We start from the raw sequence: 20,417 nt of genomic DNA on the forward strand, positions 1-20,417 counted from the left end.
GTGATATTTGACTTAAAGCTTACGTGGACTCCGCATCTTAAGAAAATTGTTACTCAAGCTAAGAACAGATTAAATCTACTTAAACGTTTAGTTGGCACCAGCTGGGGTTTACGACCACCTACTGTCCTCCACACTTACAAAGCATTTATGAGGAGTACTTTAACCTATGGCCATACAGCTTGGGCCGCAGCTCCCGACAAATTTTATAAACAATTGTCTATAATGGAGCGGCATGCTTTTAGATTGGCCTATCGAATTCCCTTACCAAGCCCAACCAGACTTCTTTACGAGCTCATAGACTTTCCACCACTGCTCACCCATCTAGAACAGCTTCGCATTCGTTACATCACGAAACGCTTTGATTTACGACACCCCATGCTTCAGGATATACTACGATATGACCGAGACAATGATGCACCGCCACGATACGTCGACACCCCGCTCCAACACTATCTTACACTGTATCACTTGCAAATGGATCCTGCCAATCGAGACCCAGAAGTATTTGCTATATATCATCCACGCAATCTGTCATCTTCCATCTATCCATCATATGCACAGTAATAACCAATTAACATGGGCCTCCTCTGTCTACATCAGTTCCTGAATAGCCCCAGGAACAGAAGATAACAGCATCTGTTCACTAACACAACCTAGTGTTGTGGCGTCCAGTGCATTCATCCTCATTTTCATCATCATTTGTAAATATTATTTCTTTGAATTGTAATTTCTGTTACTGTTTTTCTCATTTGTTATTATATTCACGCACTTAGCCTTTATGCACTGACAGTTTATTTTCTTGTTTCATATTTCTAATAACCTCCATACACATATTACCCTTATGTTGTTATTATTATTAGGATTTTGTGTCACCTGTTTCAATTTATCTCTATTGTATATATATGTTAATTACTTAAAATAATGAATGAATAAAGGAAAACCCCTTAGACCAACCACAATTTCTGTAGCCTCAACATTCCTAATACAACACTTCCCCGAAGAAAGGGCGCAACCCTTTAACCGGGTAGACGACAAAAAAAACGCTAGTACATCATCTGAGGTCGAAAGCGATATTGACCACACCAGCTGGGACGTACCAAACGTCAGCACGGCTGCTTTTTGTAATCCTGTCCACGATCCTGGGACTTGCTCGTCAGATATTCGCTGAGCAACAGCTATCAGACTTATCTCAGCCAAGGGTAGCTCGTTGCGACACGTATAGACTGGGGCATTTCCTCACCTAAGCCACTATCCGAATGGGTGGCTTCAACCTACTCACCATACCTTCTTAGCTGTTATTTGTTTATTGTACTGATTATCATGGCTACCCACGCTTTTACTAATATTTCCTTGGGCCCCTCCGCTCCGTCAGCATCTGCCGACAAGCGAAGGGAGAGCTCTAAACGTACCTCATCTAACGAAGTTAATCAGAATCAGCCTCAATCACCTCACCCAAAGCGTCATCATACTCTCAGCGAATCTTCTACTGCATCAGACTCATCACATCGCATGGACGCTGAAACTTCTACATTCACATCTGTAAAACCATCTGTTCATTCATTTCTACTCACGAATTATGACCCTCAATATCTCGATCTCAAGAAACTGTATCATCGCATCACCAAATACATCCCACGGACGAGTATCACACAAATCATCTATACCCAGAGAGGCATCATTATTAAAACGCCAGACGATAACTTTGCATCCACACTTCGCAATACTTATTCCTTCGAAATTTTTGGTAAAAACGCTTCTATCACTAAACTCAACACTCCATCAGCCAAACAACCACCGCCACCACGCAAACAACCTGCTTTGTCAGTTGTCATCCGCGGTGTTGACCCGTCCTTTACGGACGAAGAAATCAGTCAGGAGCTCCAGCTTGAGGGACATGCTATCATCAAATGTATCCGTATCAAAAACACACAAGGAAACACCTACATGGTTCGTGTTTTAACTAATTCACATGACACCATAGACTCTCTTCTCTCAAATGGAGCCTTTATCTATCGTAAACGCCATCGAGTCGAGCCTTCTCGTTCTCCTGCTCCACTTCCAATGCGCTGTGAAAAGTGCCAGGTATACAATGATCATCCCACCGTCGCATGCCCAAACCAACTTAAATGTGGGTTCTGCACTGGCCCTCATAGTACCCGCAATTGTTCTAACCTGAAGGACACTCCTAAATGTTCCACCTGTAACGAAACTGGACATCCTACTTACAGTTATAAATGCAAGGCTAAACCTACTGCAGATCCATTCAAGCCCGAATTAACAGTACCATTAAAACCGCATATCACTCAAACAGCTTCTATTCCTCACGATATCTGTCAGCCCATCACAATCACCCAATTCTTGTCCTTTCTTACTGTTACTCTCCAAAATATTCATCCTCTACTACGCAACCATATTCTTTGCCAAGTCCAACAAACTGACAAAGCCATACTTAACATCAACTTCACAGCTACCTACTCCGGCCAAACTGTTTATTTTCATTCCGATCCGTTGCAAACAGAAGTCTAAGACTCTATTCGACAAAATCTTGTTTCTTCACATCATTATGGACATTACTTTTCTCTTTCTGAACATTTGTTCCTTACCTCAACATAAACTCTTATTTGAACAGCTCCTCTTTGAAAAACATATTGCGTGTTTCGTTTTGAACGAGACACATCTTAAGGCCCGCACCCACGTACACCTACCAAATTATACTATGCTTCGGCACGATAACTCGATACCAGCGAGGAGGGCAAGTGGCGGTGTCGCCATAGGCTTTTCACCATCTCTTCCTTTTCGCCGCACCACTCTTCCCATACATCCACTGCCCGAACATCTAGTTACTACTTTATATTTCAAACAGCTCAACATCACTGTTGCGACCATCTACATCCGTCCTGGACATCCTCTTCCATATTCATTTATTCAGTACATTTCAGATACCTATCGTACTTACATCATTCTAGCGGATCTGAATTTCCACAGTCGTACTCCTCGACAGCAACAGAATTTCCGTAACTACCTTATAACGAAAACTTCCGGTCACTTTCATCCGTTACCTAAGCCTACAAGACCTTGTAGTAATACAACAGAAGATATTGTTATCACTTCTCTCAACCTACAGACTCGGTGCAAGCTAGATGTCCTGGATCCTCTCGGCAGTGATCATGTACCAATTCTTCTGACCATTACAACCCCATGTTCTGCTTCTCGCACTACTCCTTCACCCTCATGCTCTTTTCCTATGTTCGACAAAGCCAACTGGAACGGTTACCGCACATTTCTTCAACATCACTTAGAAAATGTCCCGGAACCACAAACAGAAGATGACCTTTATGTCGCATTAGATACTATCACAGCTTCCATCCATACTGCCTCTGATCAAAATATTCCGCTTCGCACCACTCATGCTTACAAACCAGCTCTTCCTCCTCAGTATCTTACACTTATCAAACGTTCCCGGGCACATTATCGAGACTTCACTCACACTGGTAACCTTGAGTCTCTCCGTCTCCACCGCCAGTATCAACGCACTGTTCACAACTACCTTGTTGCTTATAAACGTCGTCGTTTGATCACTACCTGCAATGATCTTTCCACCATCACCCATCCTACCAGATACTGGAAACGATTCCACCAACTCACTGGACGATCCTCTCGTACACCGTACCCTCTCTTAGACGGAGAAGACCCTCACGCTGATGATACTGCTAAAGCGAACGCCTTTGCTGATTATCTTCAAGGTATTTTCACTCCTCTTGCATCTGATCCATCCATACGCCGTCATCCAGCAGAAAATATCAATCTTTCTTCACCCAATCTTCAACCCCATACCAACCACCACCTACCTGCAAATAGTTATCTCGCTGCTCCTATTACGGTCGAAGATATCCACAGTACAGTCGCGCGAAAACGTCAGTCGGCTCCAGGCGCCGATCGTATTTCTTACCGACATATCAAAGAGGCTCCCTATGTACTTCTCCATTTACTTGCAGTTATTTACACATTCATTTTGCGCACAGCCTTCATTCCGACTCACTGGAAAGCATCGATCACTCTAATGTTTCCCAAACCAAACAAACCTCCCCATGCTGTCTCCTCTTATCGGCCTATTCAGCTCACTCTTGTATTCAGCAAAATTCTGGAACGCATCCTTGTCACACGTCTACATCGTCATCTTTCCGATCATAATCTTCTTCCTCTTCCGCAAGCAGGCTTTCGACCCTCCTATAGTATCAATGATCAGCTTATACGCCTTACCACCAATATCACAATGCAGTTCAACACATCCAAACCTTCCTGCCTGGTCTTATTCGATTTAGAAAAAGCTTTTGATAAGGTGTGGCACCTTGGTCTTGTGTATAAACTCTTCTCTCACAGCCTTCCTCTGTGTTACATTCGTTTTATCTTCCACTTTCTTTCTTGCCGCCTTACTTATATATCTATCAACAACCACCTCTCACACCCTATATTTCTCCATTCTGATGTCCCTCAAGGGTCTTCACTATCTCCGTTATTACATCTGTTATATGTGGCCGACTTTCCTCCTTTGCCTGGAAATATCAGTTTATACCAATTTGCAGATGGCACAGCCTTTCTCGCCATAGCGAACACTATCCAAGAGATAAACCGAACTATCCAGATTGCTATTGACACATTTCTCTGCTGGTGCACACACTGGAGACTGACCCTAAATGCTGCTTAAACGCAAACCATCATCTTCCTTCCTCCCAACAAACGCTCTCGCGTGTATCGCAATCCTGCTAACTTCCATGTTCATGTTGACAACGTTCCTCTTCAGCCTCAAAACACCGTCACTTATTTAGGGATAGTTTTTGACAGACATCTTAAATGGACTGCCCATCTCAAGTCCATCTGCAGCAAAGTCTATAATCGTCTCAACCTTCTACGCCGTATCACTGGTACTACCTGGGGATTGAACACCCACACCCTCTTAACCACCTACAAAGTTTTTCTCCGCCCAGTTCTCACTTTCGGGTTTACCGCCTGGATTGCCGCAGCTCCCTCCTTTTATACCAGACTTCAAATTCTTGAACGGCACGCACTCCGTTTAGCTTTCCGTATCCGCCTTCCCAGCCCAACCCATGAACTCTACGATCGTACCCCATTTCCCCACATACTCTATCACCTTGAAACCTTACGCCTCCGCTACATTTCAACTCGCTTTCAAACTCATCACCCCCTACTTCTAGACACGATGCATCACTTTGCTTTACACCCGACCAATGTACGTCTCCGTCATACCCCTCTTTCGCTCCTCTTTACACTGTACCACTTCTCCTTACCACCTGACAGTCCTGACCATCTTTTCATTACAGACTACATCACTGACACGGCATCACCTTGCATTATTCCATCTTATGCACAGTAGTCCTCTTGTCTAACTGGGCTTCCCCTGTCTCCATCAGATCCGGAGTTGCCCCCGGATCAGAAGATAACACACATCTGTCTTGCTAACAAAACCCGTTGCTGTGACGTCTTGTGCACCTCATTACCATTCATTCCCATCCCCCTTCCAATATGATTATGGTTAACGGCCATAATGTACAACCCTTCTGATAATATATGATACACTACTCTGTAGATCAGTAAATGCATTAATATATTTATGATGATGTGAAATAAAATGTTGAAATAAAGTTTATTAAATCTACTAGTACCCATCCACAATTTCCTACTCCCATCATTCCTTTACTCCACTTCCCGATATAAAGGGCGGTACCCTTTGGGCGGGAGCTAGTCGTACACGACTAGCAAAAAAAAAACGTTAGTATTACTCCGCTACATTAGTTTGGTGCTCCAAAATATATTTCCCTTTCAGCGAGACAATATCCTTCACCACATTATCTCAGTCGCAAAATCCATTTTTCAAATCAATCTACATGCAACATATTCTAACTATTATGTTCATTTTCACATTGGATCTCTGGAAACTGCTGTTTAACACAATCTGCATAGTATTATTCATCATGGGTATTACTTTCTTATTTGTTAACATTCGGTCCTTTTCGCAGCATAAACTATTATTAGAAACACTGTTATTGGAGGAACGTATCAATGTCTTTGCACTTAACGAAACCGCTTTAAAACCGAACATGCCAGCCCGCATTCCCGGCTATCAACTACAACGTCATGACTATCATGATCACCTGGCTCGTGCGCAAGGAGGAGTTGCAATAGGCTTTTCTCCAAAATATCCAGTTAGGTCATATAATCCGCCAGCTTTTAGTACTTTCCCGGAATATCTCCTTTACTCCATATACTTTCCTTCTATAATCATCAATTTTAGTACGATTTATATTCGGCCACGTCAACCTATCCCGCTAGAATATTTCCAATACATTGCCCATAACTATCGAAATATTATCATCATGGCAGACATTAATATACATAGTCGCAGTGATCGTGAAAAAACAGACTTTCAACAGTATTTAACTAATAATCTCCATCTTCATCTTCATGTCCTTCCTTCGCACACTAGACCTATCAGTCAGACCACGCCTGACGTTGTCATTACTTCTCTGAATCTTCTTTCAGACTGTCAACTAGAAATTTTGGACTCGATTGGGAGCGATCACCATCCAGTAAAACTCACACTGACTCGAGGACAACGTCCACGCCAAGAAATCGCTCCTCGTCATTTTCCGAGATATGATAAGGCTAACTGGTCTCTTTTCCGGCAGGATCTTGAACGCATTCTTCATTGTGAAACGCCTCCAACTAATGAAACTGAGTTGCTTTCATGTGTTTCCACTATCACTAAAGCTATACAAATTAGTGCTCAGGATCATATTCCGACAGAACAAGTGCATCTGCACAGGCCGAAATTACCGCCAACCTACATTCCACTTATACAGCAAGCTCGAAAACATCTTCGAGAATATTATAGAACCGGCAATGATGCATATTTACGCCTACATCATCAATGGCAAAGAGCGGTTCGTAACTATCTTGTTGCTTATAAACGTAGAAACTGGATAAGAACTTGTAACAACTTATCCGAGGAAGCTCATCCTTCTCGCTATTGGAAGTGGTTTCATCAGCTTGTTGGCAAAAGCACTACAATAACCTATCCTATCATAGCTGACGGTACTCCTCTCTATTCTGACGCAGAAAAAGCAAATGCATTTGCTGCTCAGTTACAGGACGTTTTTACACCATCAGCTGCTTCCAAACGTTGTGAACGGACAGATATATCTTGTCTTCCTGCCTTACAACCTTCCACGGAGCATGTCATTGACCCAAATCATCCTCTTACTTCACCCATCACAGTCAATGAACTCCATACGGCACTAGCACGGAAAAGAAATACAGCACCTGGGATCGATTCGATATCTTACAGACATATCAAAGAAGCTCCGCCATCACTCCTGCTACTCCTAGTAACAATACACAATTTCATCCTTAAATCTGGTTTCTACCCTTCAGATTGGAAAGTCTCCAAAGTTTGCATGTTTCACAAACCTAATAAACCTATACATTCAGTAACGTCTTGCAGACCCATTCAGCCTACCTCAGTATTCAGTAAGTTACTGGAAAAAATTCTCGTTTGCCGACTCCATAAGTACCTTGACACAACTTATCTGTTACCTATCCATCAGGCGGGCTTTCGTCCTGGATTTTCCATAAATGACCAGCTACTTTGTCTCTGCACAATAATTACTAACCAATATAACAAAGCTTTACCATCATGTCTTATTCTCATGGACCTAGAGAAGGCGTTCGATAAGGTTTGGCATTATGGCCTCATTAAAAAAACTGCAGTCGTTCAAACTTCCCGTGTGCTATCTCAGGTTAATATATTCTTTCATTTCAAATCGTATAGCTTATGTTACAGTTGGTACAGCACTCTCCTGGCCGATTTTTCCTCTAACTGGTGTACCACAAGGATCAGCTCTCAGTCCTTTATTATATATCCTTTATGCGTCCGATATTCCTTCTGTACCCCGCAACGTCTTTATTTTTCAATATGCTGATGACACAGCTTTTCTTGCACTTGGCAAAACTGTACATCAGCTTAACATTGCTTTACAAGCAACACTCGAAATTTCGTCAAGTGGTGTAAGAAATGGCACTTAATGATAAACTCCGAGAAAACACAAGCACTAGTATTTCTACCGCCTAAATATCGTTCCAAAGTCCATAGAAATCCAACTCTCTTACGCATAACTGTTGATGGTTACCCTGTACGCCCTTCTACCACTGCTACCTATCTAGGCGTGGTTTTCGATTCAATGAAAAAACTAACGGACAAGGCCAATCTTAGATTAAATCTTTTGCGACGCCTCACAGGAACAACTTGGGGACTTAAAGCCGATATTTTGCTTCACACTTACAAAGCATTCCTCCGTCCGATCCTTACGTTTGGGCATACCGCTTGGTGCAATGCTTCTGTTTCTTTTTATGAAAAGCTCAGTATACTGGAATGACATGCTATTCGACTGGCGTATCGAATTAAACTTCCATATCCGACGTGGCTCACGTATGAATATATAGACTTTCCTAAGATCACCGAGCATCTCGCACAACTTCGCCTTAGGTACATAACCTCTCGCATCCAAACAGGCCATCCGCTATTCTTGGATATACTTCACACCGACTCACTTACCGACGCAGCATATCGATACAAACACTCGTCTTTAAATATCTTCATATCTATGTATGTGAAACACGAACATCTTCCTGCGGCTGAAAGGGAAATATATGAAGTATATGTCATTGATCATCATCTTCCTCATCTCTTTCCATCTTAGCACAGAGATCCTCATCACTAACAAGGGCATCCCAATGTGTTCATTAGTCCCGAGCCGCCCCGGGACAGAATATTTAACCCTGCATGTAAGCACCTCACCTCATTTTTCATAATCATCATTATTCTTTATTCTATTATATTTATTATGTATTGTGATTTCTATTCGTATCTTAGCACCTCAATAATATATCTGCACTTTTCTGTTATATATTATTTCAGAAACAATTTATGAATTTATTATGCATTTAATAATATTTGTGTTTATGATTACTGCACTTTGCCCGTATATAATTACCTTGAACTCAATAGTGATACTCTAAACTCCATGCCAAAGAGAGGGCGTAACCCTCTAATGGCTGGGAGTGGGAACTTATTTTCTACATGATGAAACTTAATTGATGAATAAAGATTTCACTATGTTACCCTATTCCCGTACCCCTAAAAAAAACGTTAGTATTATTTCCTACCTAAGTTATAGTTCAGTCTTGAGTGGAATAGTAGTAGTTCTGAAGATTAGGTGCTGGTGGTAAGTAACGAAGGTTGCATTTCGTAGAACACTATGACATTGTATAAGCCTGCCCTCACAGTGGGTGAAATAGTGAATTTATTAGAAAAGTACGATAGTGATGAGGTCGACTGCGAAGATGTGGAAGTTGCAATTATATCTCCAGAACCAGATGAACTTATCGACGAGAAAGAGATACCAGAGAACTCTTTATTGGAAAGTGTTGTTAGTGATATGGCTGGTACCTAGGAATTGTAGAATTGAGGGCGGAACGAGCACATCGATTCCTAAGGGGAGGAAAACATGAGAGGTAAGTGTTGATGTTGCGCCGTCTACGTCAAATGTATCTGAAGCGGAAAATAAAACAGTGGGGACGAGTTTTCGTGCCTAGAAATGGTGTAAGTGTGATCCAAAATATAGTGAATGGCTGCAAACTGAAGAAATAAATTTAGATAATGTAGTGAATAAGTTGTCAGGTAAGACAGTGCCAGAAATGTTTGCTGAGATTTTATCAGACGAGGTTGAGAAGCTAAGAATTGAACAAAGTAAAGTTTATGCTGCTCAGAAGAATTGTGGTAATTTTGACATAACAAAAGACGATATGCATGCATTTATTGGAATTTTGCTGCTATTAGGATACCACAGGCTTCCACAAGAAGATATGTATTGGGAGCAGCACCACTTGTTTCCAACTCCATGTCAAGAAATAAGATCAAAGAAATAAAGAAGTATTTACATCTCGACGGTAGTTCAAAAATTGACAAGAAGGACAAAATGTATAAAGTTCGCTTATTTTTTGACACTTTGAGAAATGAATTTCAGAAGTTTGGTGTTTTTCATCAAGTATTGTCTTTAGATGAAATGATGGTGCGATATTACGGAAAACATCCTGCGAAAATGTTTATGCGCGGAAAGCCTATAAAATTTGGTTACAAAATATGGTGTCTGACTAGTTCTTCAGGCTTTCTATACAACTTTTCACCATACTGTGGCAGGAGTGATGGGAAGTGTGGACCACTTGGTGACCGAGTGATTCAGAAACTTACAGCTTGTATTCCAGTTGCAGACAGAAAGAACTATAAAATATTTTTGACAAGATTTTCTGTAGCGCAAATACATTTATTGCATTGAAAGAAGACGGACTGGAAGCAACCTTTAGAGAGAACCTACCAACCACTGCCCTTTGATGAACAGCAAACAGTGAAGAAAGGAACAGAAGGTGGTTTCATGGACCATAGATTTGATAAAGAAAATGAAATTCTCATTGTGAAATGGAATGATAACAAAGCCCTTTCTGTTGCAACAAACTTTGGCACGATCGCTCCTGTGTCGTCAGTTCGGCGTTACTCTCACAAGCAAAAAAGGAAATATATATCCAAATGCTGCACCTTGTCAAGGAATACAATGCGCATATGGGAGGTGTAGACCTTCTATATAAACAGGTAGCATTATACAGGTTTAGAATAAGATCAAAGAAGTGGTGGTGGCCTTTGTTTACACAAATGTTAGATGTCGCAGTTGTCAATACTTGGAGGATCTATGAGATTGTCAATGCAAACGAGAACATGTCCCTGCTCGATGTTCGGAAGGGGATTGTTCTATTCTATCTTTCGAAAGGAAACCGTCTTGCGACGGCCTCAGGCCTTCTGGGCCTCAGGCAAGCAAAGTGTTAGGTGACAGAGTGAGTGTTGACGTGCGTACAGACCCAGGAAATCATCTCATAATGGTAACCAAAAAGCAGAAAAGAGGTGCATTTTGCAAGAAGAAGACAATAAAGATTTGTAAACGATGTAACGTAGGACTGCATGACAAATGCTTTGAGTCATTTCACACATAAATTGTAGAAAAACATTGTTGCTCATGTGAATTAGTGAAGTGAGTAATGTTTTATAATTTATAAAGATGGTTTTCGTGTAATCCCATATAATTTTCAAAATATAGAGATGAACTAACAAAGGCATAAATATAAGTGTACAAACTACTGTAGGATAACAATAAAGTAATTTTGAGTTACATATATGTAAAAAGAATCAAGTGTGTAAATGTGTATTCATTTGGAACAATTTGATAAACTCCCGAATTTCAAAGACGTTTGTGAAATGCAAATATAAAATGCTTACGTATTCTGCCATTGTCCCAAAAATGGGACGGACTGTATTTCCCGAACTATATCGGCTATCTCTATTTTAACACTAATTTTGCATCTTTATACCTCAAACAATTATGAATAAACACATTTAAATAAATTAGCAACGATACATGAGTTTTGGTGGGTAATGGGTTAACTGTGCGACCAAGTCCTTGTGAATTCAGCGAAGCGTAGTTGGTGATATTTGTTCACAGTCCGTAATGATTCTCCTTTTCAGGTAGCCAATGCCATTAATTTTACACTGGTAGACAATAGCTTTAAAGTGTCCCCAAAGGTAGAAATCCAACGGAGTAAGGTCATGGGATCTTGCTTTCCACTCAACTGGTTCTTTCCGACCTATTCAGCAACCGGGAAAGTGTTCATTGAGCCATCGATTACATTACGACCATAATGCGGCGGTGCCCCATGTTGTTGCCAATATTGATGAACTCACCCTTCCTCGTTCAACAATAATGGCATAACAGTGTTTTCAAGCATATCTTCATATTGTGCAGCATTCAAGGTCAATGAAAACTGGTCCAATAGGTCCAATGAATGAAAACATGCCCAATAAGTTTTACGTCCCATATTCCACACCACACCATTACCTTACCTGTGCCATGCATCTTTTTTATGCATCTATCTAATTAAGATTTGTATTAGCCCAGTATAGAATATTTTGCCCAGTACCGTGAAATCCTACGGTAAAGTTTTTTCTTTAATTTCCGACGGTTTTGTAGTTGTGAATGGATTTAGGATAGATTACGAGTTATCATTTAGACTTAAATTTTGTTATGTGTGGAACATTGTATACATGGGAGCTGACTGTCTCTTTACTGTTTTCTTGTAAATAGGACAGGATGCTAACTCGAGAGGAAATAATCGAAAATATCCTTTTGGCTGGAGAATGCAGTTCAGCAAAAATAACAGCTGTCTTCAAAGAGCGACATCCTAATCGCGAGCCAGTGACGAAAGTGTTGTACGAAAACTAATCCACAAAATCAGGACAATGGGAAGTGTTCATGTTTTACCTCGATCAGGACGACCACGAAATGCAACTGATCCAGACACATCAGCAGCTATGTTGGATATATTGGTGAAAAGTCCTACGAAGAGTGTGCGGCATCTATGAAGTGAACATAATATTAACGTCAAAAGTGTTCAAAGAATATTAAAAAGGGAAAAGTGGCACCTTTAAAAGTTACAATTGAAAGAAAAACTGTCAGAGGTTGATTCTGATTGACCAATGGAGTTTTGTGAGTAGGCGTTGACCCAGATAACTCGTGACCTAATGTTTTCTCATGACGTTTTCAGTGATGAGGCAAATTTCTATGTAACAAGTGAGATTACCAACCAAAATGTCCGGTACTGGACTACTAAAATCTTAATTGGATAGATGCATCAAAGATGCAAGGTGAAGGTAAGGTAATGGTGCGGTGCGGAATATGGGTCGAAAATCTTATTGGGCCTATCTTCATTGATGGGCTCTTCGATGCTGCACAATATGGAAATATGTCTGAAAACACTGTTATGCCACTTTTGTTGAACGAGGAAGGGTGATTTCATCAATATTAGCAACAAGATGGGGCACTGCCGCATTATGGTAGCCTCAATAAACATTTTCCCCGTTACTGGGTAGGTCGGAATGGACCAGTGGTGGTTAGCAAGGTCCCTCGACCTAACTTCGTTGCATTTCTACCTTTAGGGGCACTTTAAAGCTATTGCTACCAGTGTAAAATTAATGACTTTGGCTACCTGAAAAGGAGAATCATTACAAAGAAATATCACTAACTGTGTTTCGCAAAGTGAGCAATCATTGAGTCGCACGATTAAGGATGTGCATAGAACAGAACTGTAGGCATGTTGAACATGTCATGTGATTGTAATAGTCTTATGTGTGTTAACTCTCTCTCTTCCTGATTATTAAAGAATACGTAATGTGAAATGTTACAGAGCTTGTATTTTTACTTTATCCATCAGTTCAAAACTTCGCACAGCAGATTTCACAGCATTTCACACATAGCATATCCTAAATCTATTCACAACTTCAAAACCGTTGCAGGATTTGGAAAAATAACCTTACCATTGGGTTTCTCTTTCAACGAGGATGTTGTTTAATATGTCAGACGACCACGTTGTCATTTAAAATAAACAAGTTGATTCCAAGATGGCGGCCACCAAAATGGCGGACGACAACCTTAAACACGTCATAATGTTTCCACTCTTGCACCAGCTTTGATCCCAATTGACTTCGGATCGCCTGCATTTACATTTTCTCAAATATGTAGCCCTGTCCAGATTTTGTACTTCACTTACAAACTATTATCTTTCAATTACTTCGGACGTTTGGACATTTTCCAATATGACGAACGAAGTTGTGGGATTTTTGTATGTCATTTAAATAATCTTCACAACATCTATGTCAAAGTTTGACTTGTTAATAATTATTTTCATAGTTTAATAAAATTTTACATCAGTTTGACGGGAATTTTCGGAATTTCAGAATTTAGAGCTAAATTAATGATGAGAAAGAATGAAATGGTGGAATGAAGAAAATAGGAGGAAACAACAAAACCCCGAGAAAATCCACGCATACGGTGTTTGCCCAGCAAAATGTTCCCATGGCGCAAGCTAGAATCCAACCAGGGACCAATATAACCACACATGACTGCTCTACCACTGAGCTGGTACTTGTGCAAGACTCTTTCGCAAGAGTTTTTGTCTTGGTCTTGGTCTTGCAGGTATGGTCATGGTCTTGGTCTTGCATCGGGATTCCTGGTCTTGCTCTTGGTCTTGCATGCAAGACTCTTGCAAAAACTGCAAGACCAAGACTCTTGCGCTCATCACTAAGCTAAATACTTCTAAAAGTATGTGTTTTATGAAAAATTGTTTCTCTATATAAATATATTTTGTTATGAATGTTCCATAAAACGACACTAAATTTATCTCTTTATGTTCAACCATAGCGAAGACACTTCGAGCGGTCATTTTCGAATATGGCGGCGAAGGTCACGTGGGATTTCAGAGGACTTTTAGTATGTTGTTTAGAATATCATTCCCAACATTTGTACCAATTTTCAGCTTGTTACTAATTTGTTGTTTTCTTCATTAAAATTTGAGCTTCATTTACTGTACTATTAAGAGAGAAGGCAAAAGCTAATTATTATAAGCATAAATAGGATATAATTATACGGATAATATATTTGTACATTGTTTCTTTTAAATTTCTTTCTTCTATCTCAACCAGTATACTAATATATCTCCCTTTCCATAGCTCAGAAGGTTTTAACGAATTAGTTAGTGCAGGTACTTGAATATGGTTACCCTTTAAACATTTAGCCAACAATCTTGCTATTTAAAGGAATATATTGATCCTTTCGTTTAATATGGTTGACATGGTAGAATCACGTTACTCATATAGTGAACCCAGACGTTACTAAATATTCTGGTTTTCAGGAACCGTATCCTTGGAAAATTTCCAAATATACATGTGAGTGGGAATTCTATTCTCACCTAAAGTTTTAAGCATGAAGTGTTAATAATACGTCTTTGTTTGTTTTGGACAATGCGATCTCGTATATCTATTAGTATCTATAAAATCTACCAACAAAACGTACTCTTATCCAAAGCTATAACAAGTAGGGATTGCGCCTTTTTTTATGTTCGCTACAATATTTTACGTTTATTTATTCCAATCTAGTGAAGATGTCATATGAGATTCTAGTGAACTTCTAGCAAGCAACTTAAACATTTAATGTATTCACCTGCAGTATTTTAGGACGTGCATCACACCTCATCCTCATAAGCAAATATTACTTAAGGGATTGCTAGAGATAAAAAAATAGCTACCGAAAATTCGACAGTTGAGTATCTACGATTTTTGTTTACAGTCTTCCCGTCTTCAGTTCAGGAGACTATACCTATGCGAATTATCTTCTATTTAATTTACGAAACCTATTAATAGTAATCACTGAGTCATATTGATTGCTTACAACTTCCAATTCTCAGTTAAAGAATGGATTAATCATTGTTACGTATATGTGTTTAGTGCAAAGAGAGTGTGGTGATCAATCTCATTTGCCACATATAGGTATATGTTCATTTCCCGCAATGTATCTCATCTGAAGAGTTGTTGGGATTTTCTAATTACTTCGCGTATCGTTTTCGTTCATATGTAGCTAAGAATCTCTGAAAGTTCTTTACAATGTTCAACTCTCTAGCAACTTGAATGGGTATATAAAATTATGATTTAGAGCAGCAACACTTATCTCGAAGTTTCAACATGGAATTAACTCTGTATACCTTTTTCCAAATAAGTCTCTGAAAACAGAAACAAAGTTCAACGATTCTCTGAGGAATCCGTCTATATTTCCTACTTCTTATTAAATAAACGTGTAATTTTCATCTTATTGAACAAATAACATTGGTCTTCTTCTTAGAATAGCTTCGTTCTAGTTGGTTATTCGGGCGAAATATTTTCTCTTTCAAAAACATATCGTTACAATATGAAATTCAAACTTCAAGTGACAATGTTTCTTTCAATCACTTCCTTTTCTTTATCTCCTAGAGCTCCGCGAAGGTGGTAAATTGCAATTACATCAAGATTATTCACATATGACATTGACTTTCTATTAAAAACAACATACTATCTCTTTAATTAATATTCCATCCTGAATAATAATCAATAGGGCGTGTCATTTTTTTAGGGTGAAATATAATTTTTGCAATTTTTCATGGCGAGGGGTCTTAAAAGTATGTTTTTAGGTATGAGAAATTCAAATCCGAACTCAGTTTTGTGATTAAAGAAACTCTAGCTAGGTAAATTAAGATTTCAATATAGCACAAGAGCAGTTTTCGGAATTTCATACTGATATACTTTCGAAAATGCATGTAATGCTATAAAATAAATTATTTTTCCGTATGCTGTTGAAAGTTTGCCTGAGAAGGGAGGTTTATAAACACCTTCAGACGAGTCGATCATCTCTAGCACGGACGAGGCATTGGTGTTGGCAGAGTTGTTTTCCTCGGACGTACAGAGAGATTTGCTTGTGCTTCCTCGCTTCTCAAGTTAAGTATCTTTTCTAATGTTGCCACGAGACGAGACTTCAGGCTGCCTCGTCTCGTCTCACGCAAAGCATGTCTCGTCCCGTGTCTCGTCTCGAAAAAATGTACTCGTCCCGTCTCGTCTCGAGACGTTCTGTCTCGTTTGTCTCGTTTTGTCTCGTCTTGTCTCGTAAAAAATAGCAGCACACTATGGAAACGAAAGTAAAATGTAGCAGACTGCACCATGCTAATCAAGATACAACTAAGTTATTACCCAGAACACACAAGACATGAAATGTCACGGTAGCTACACCGTGAAGCTTTTACCTCTGGTGTGTGTGGTGGTCGGTTCGATCTCGGTTAGTGCCATGTGAGCTTTGTGGTGGACAAACATCGAGTGTGTGTGTGTTTTCTCGAAGTTGTCTTGTATCCTATCACTTTCTTCATTCCACTAATTTTCCCATCATCATCTATTCGGAGTGGACCAAAGTTGCCTAAAGGTCTTAAAAATAAATTCAAATAAGCTCAGAAGGCAAGGACAAATAGTTTACAAGATAATATATCTCTGCTGTCAGTGTGAGGCTTCTCGACCCTGCCTTTTTTTTCTAGATTTTGAAACATTGAAATTTGTTTCACCAGTTTCAATATACGAATATATAGTAAATTGCTCATAGGTACTTGGAAGACGAAGACACTAATGTCAAATAATGTTTTGACGACAAGCAAAGTTCGATGTAAAGGTGTCACCATCCCCGACACTACCGTATACTATCAGCCCACTGTCGGTATATATATATATATATATATATATATATATATATATATATATATATATTAGCTAGATAGATAGATGTGTGTGTACACTTTGATTTCATATATTCCATATATTCCTTTAGGTTTCACAGTATTAACCCATACCAATTCATAAACTACTTTCCATTTTAGCATGTTTAGATTTGTTGCAATATTTTTAAAAAGGCTTGCAACCAAAAAATTTTATTGAGTAATGGAAAGTATTTGATTGAAATTTTATAGGTTACTGCACAGTAAGCTCTACTTGACACATCGGAGGAAAGAATGCTTGGGGCCAGTCTACACCTGCATGGTACAAATCTCTTCCCATACCCGCGGGGTGTGTGCCCCTATATGGTGGTTGCCCCGTTTTTGTAACAAACTCATGACAGTACACCCAGATTAGCTAGTGGTCTAAAAAAGTGATTTTTGGGTAGCCATTTTGGATTAAAGTTTCTTATATTGTCGTGATCTATTCGTAATCATACAACGTACACCTTCATACCAAACCGAGCGGTCTGCGGCGATAGACCATCGGCTTGAAGGCCCCGGGTTGAGTCCCGGAAGGGTCATGTGTATGGATTTTAACAGCATTTGCTTTTCCGTATTGTGTCAGGGGGCGAAATCGTACGGAATAAAAGGATTTCAGTCTGAAAAATTTGGAGAGAATATCCTGGCCAGGTTACTTTCATGGGAGTAAGGAATTAGTAAAAATATAGGATATACATTTTATAGCAGGGTTAAAAATATGTTTTGGGTATCCTATTTCTTTTCTGTTAATTATGTTCTTCAATGTTCGAATTTTGATTATTCTCATGCTATTTTCTGCTTTCAACGGAGTTCCATGAATATTATACCAAATGTTCTTTACATTTATTAAGCTCGAAAAGTTTTATGCGCCTGTAAGAAACCATTTTTGAAGATGATTCAGGTGCTAATGAATATTATTCACTACGAAAGGGAAGTATCCTCCTCCTCTCAACATGGAAGCAGAGGGCAATTTCGCACTCTGGTCAGATCAAACATTTCCGCGCAACAAAAGGAAGCCCCTCCTGTAAAACCTCTTCAGCTCCAGGCTTATTGTTACTATAGGGGTACCATAATTTTGCTGAAAGCAAACAATTTGAAGGGTTCGTCGACAATATTTTTGCTTTCTTTGTCCTTCGCCCGGCTTCCAAACGAAGATGTGAATTTTTCAACATGACTGCTGTAAGCGGGCGATTGGTAAAACAGTAAAAGTGTGTGTGTGTGAGGGAGAGAGAGAGAGAGAGAGAGAAGATAAAATTTTAGTTGCATGATGACGTACTTCAATTGCCGTTTTCGGTTCATTTAGTAAAAAGAATACCGCCGCGCCACCAGAGAAGAAAGACAAGTGTAGTCTGTTCTTCTTTGCCACCTCAGCCAGAACTTTCAACTACAGCCTGTGATGAGTATAGACCTTACCCAGTTTTCAAATTGAATAGCTGGTGATGATAGTTCGGTTTCTTGACCTTGCAAAAATCTCCCCTCTCTTTGTTTTGTTTGTCATCATTCCAGCCAAAAATGAAAAAAATGAGAATTCCTCAGTTTACAGCAAGGGGAATTTGGGACAAGAGATTAAGGGTGATATTCCTGGAAGCTCACGTATCACGATTGTTTCATTCAATAGACAGAGGACACATTTCTATGAAGGCTTTTCAACATGTTTCCTCACAAAAGGGATTTTCCTTTTGCAATCTATAGGACCACTAGCAATTTCAATCTTGGCCATTCCCGCCAGCGTTTTCATTTTCGAGACACGAGACGAGACGAGACATTTCACGAGACGTCCCGTCTCGTCTCGTTTCCGAGACCAGACAAGTAGTTTGTCTCGTCTCGTGTCACGTCTAAAATGGTTCTGTCTCGTCTCGTGTCTCGTCTCGTGGCAACACTAATCTTTTCAACACCAGCTTTTCTTTCCTCAATGTTATCCTAGCACAGAAGTGCCTAGATTGCAATTTCACTGAATGCATACCATGCTGAGCGCCGAATCATTGGAAGTACAGCATCCACAACAATTTTCTTCTCCATTTTAAGTCTCTGCAGTTGAAACAAGATGCGGCGTGGCCCTTCCACCCAGTAGTGCTTGACTGATGGCGAAACAGCATGGGCAATAAACACCAACAATATATTCCATTATCCGCCTCAGATTTATGAGATCTTTGGCGTTAAGTCCATGTTTAGAAACCAACAAACGACACATACTATTTGCTGTGGTCAACTATCTTGAATGACTGACTGGACCAAATTCAAGAAGCGCTATATCCCGTGGAAGTTTTCCAGTGTCATTGGTCTGTGCAATCTGATATCCCTATGCTTGATCTCTACATAAATCTTTTACGATCTTTTCACTCAGCGCAGTAAGGGACACTACAATTGGTAGCTTTTGGAATGAAAAATCGATTTCAAGTTCAATAACTGCGTCTAGCATATTACCAATAGTACCTTAACACTGATTGCTCGACAAAGTTCTGCTATCCAGTGTTGTGATTAAGTGTTGCAAAGGTAACTTGGTGTGAAGGGCACACACTAACCAATTTAGTTTACTACCGAGTTTGACTTCTACCCAATGCATAGTACCACTTTCCAACCAATGTTGATGTTAGTGAATTACCTCCAATTGCCCATAAAGTCATTATCAATGCCCTTGTCCTTCATAAAATTTACAAGATTATCAGAAATAATTTCAGCTTGTTTTTTATTGTCACAATCTTTCTGAGGAGTGAAAGTCTGGCTCGCTGCAAAAAGAATATTGTTGTTTTCCTATAATCCCGGGGAACTAGTGATTTGAATTTTCTACCACTAGCATAACGTTTGTAATATCTTCACAGCCGTCAAAGTAGATGCAGTCGATTTTACCCTGCTGACAAAACTCATCAAATTCTTCGTCTATGGATTTAATTATTTTTTCTTTTGCTCTCTTCACTTTATTGTGATCAATCACAAGCTTCTGATCTTTGTCGGCGACCAAGCCAGCATCCATAAGGGCGAGAGTTAGGGATGCGCACGAGTCGAGACATGTCTCGAATCTCGACTCCATTCGACTCGACTCGACTCGACTCGAATTCGGGTCGAGACACACTGTAAAATTTGAGACGAGTCGAGACAAACGTATATCTCGACTCTAATTTTCAAGACGAGACACGAGTCGAGTCGAG

Source organism: Thermobia domestica, chromosome 2 (assembly GCF_964235325.1).
Source record: "Thermobia domestica chromosome 2, izTheDome1.hap1.1, whole genome shotgun sequence".
Taxonomy (NCBI): domain Eukaryota; kingdom Metazoa; phylum Arthropoda; class Insecta; order Zygentoma; family Lepismatidae; genus Thermobia; species Thermobia domestica.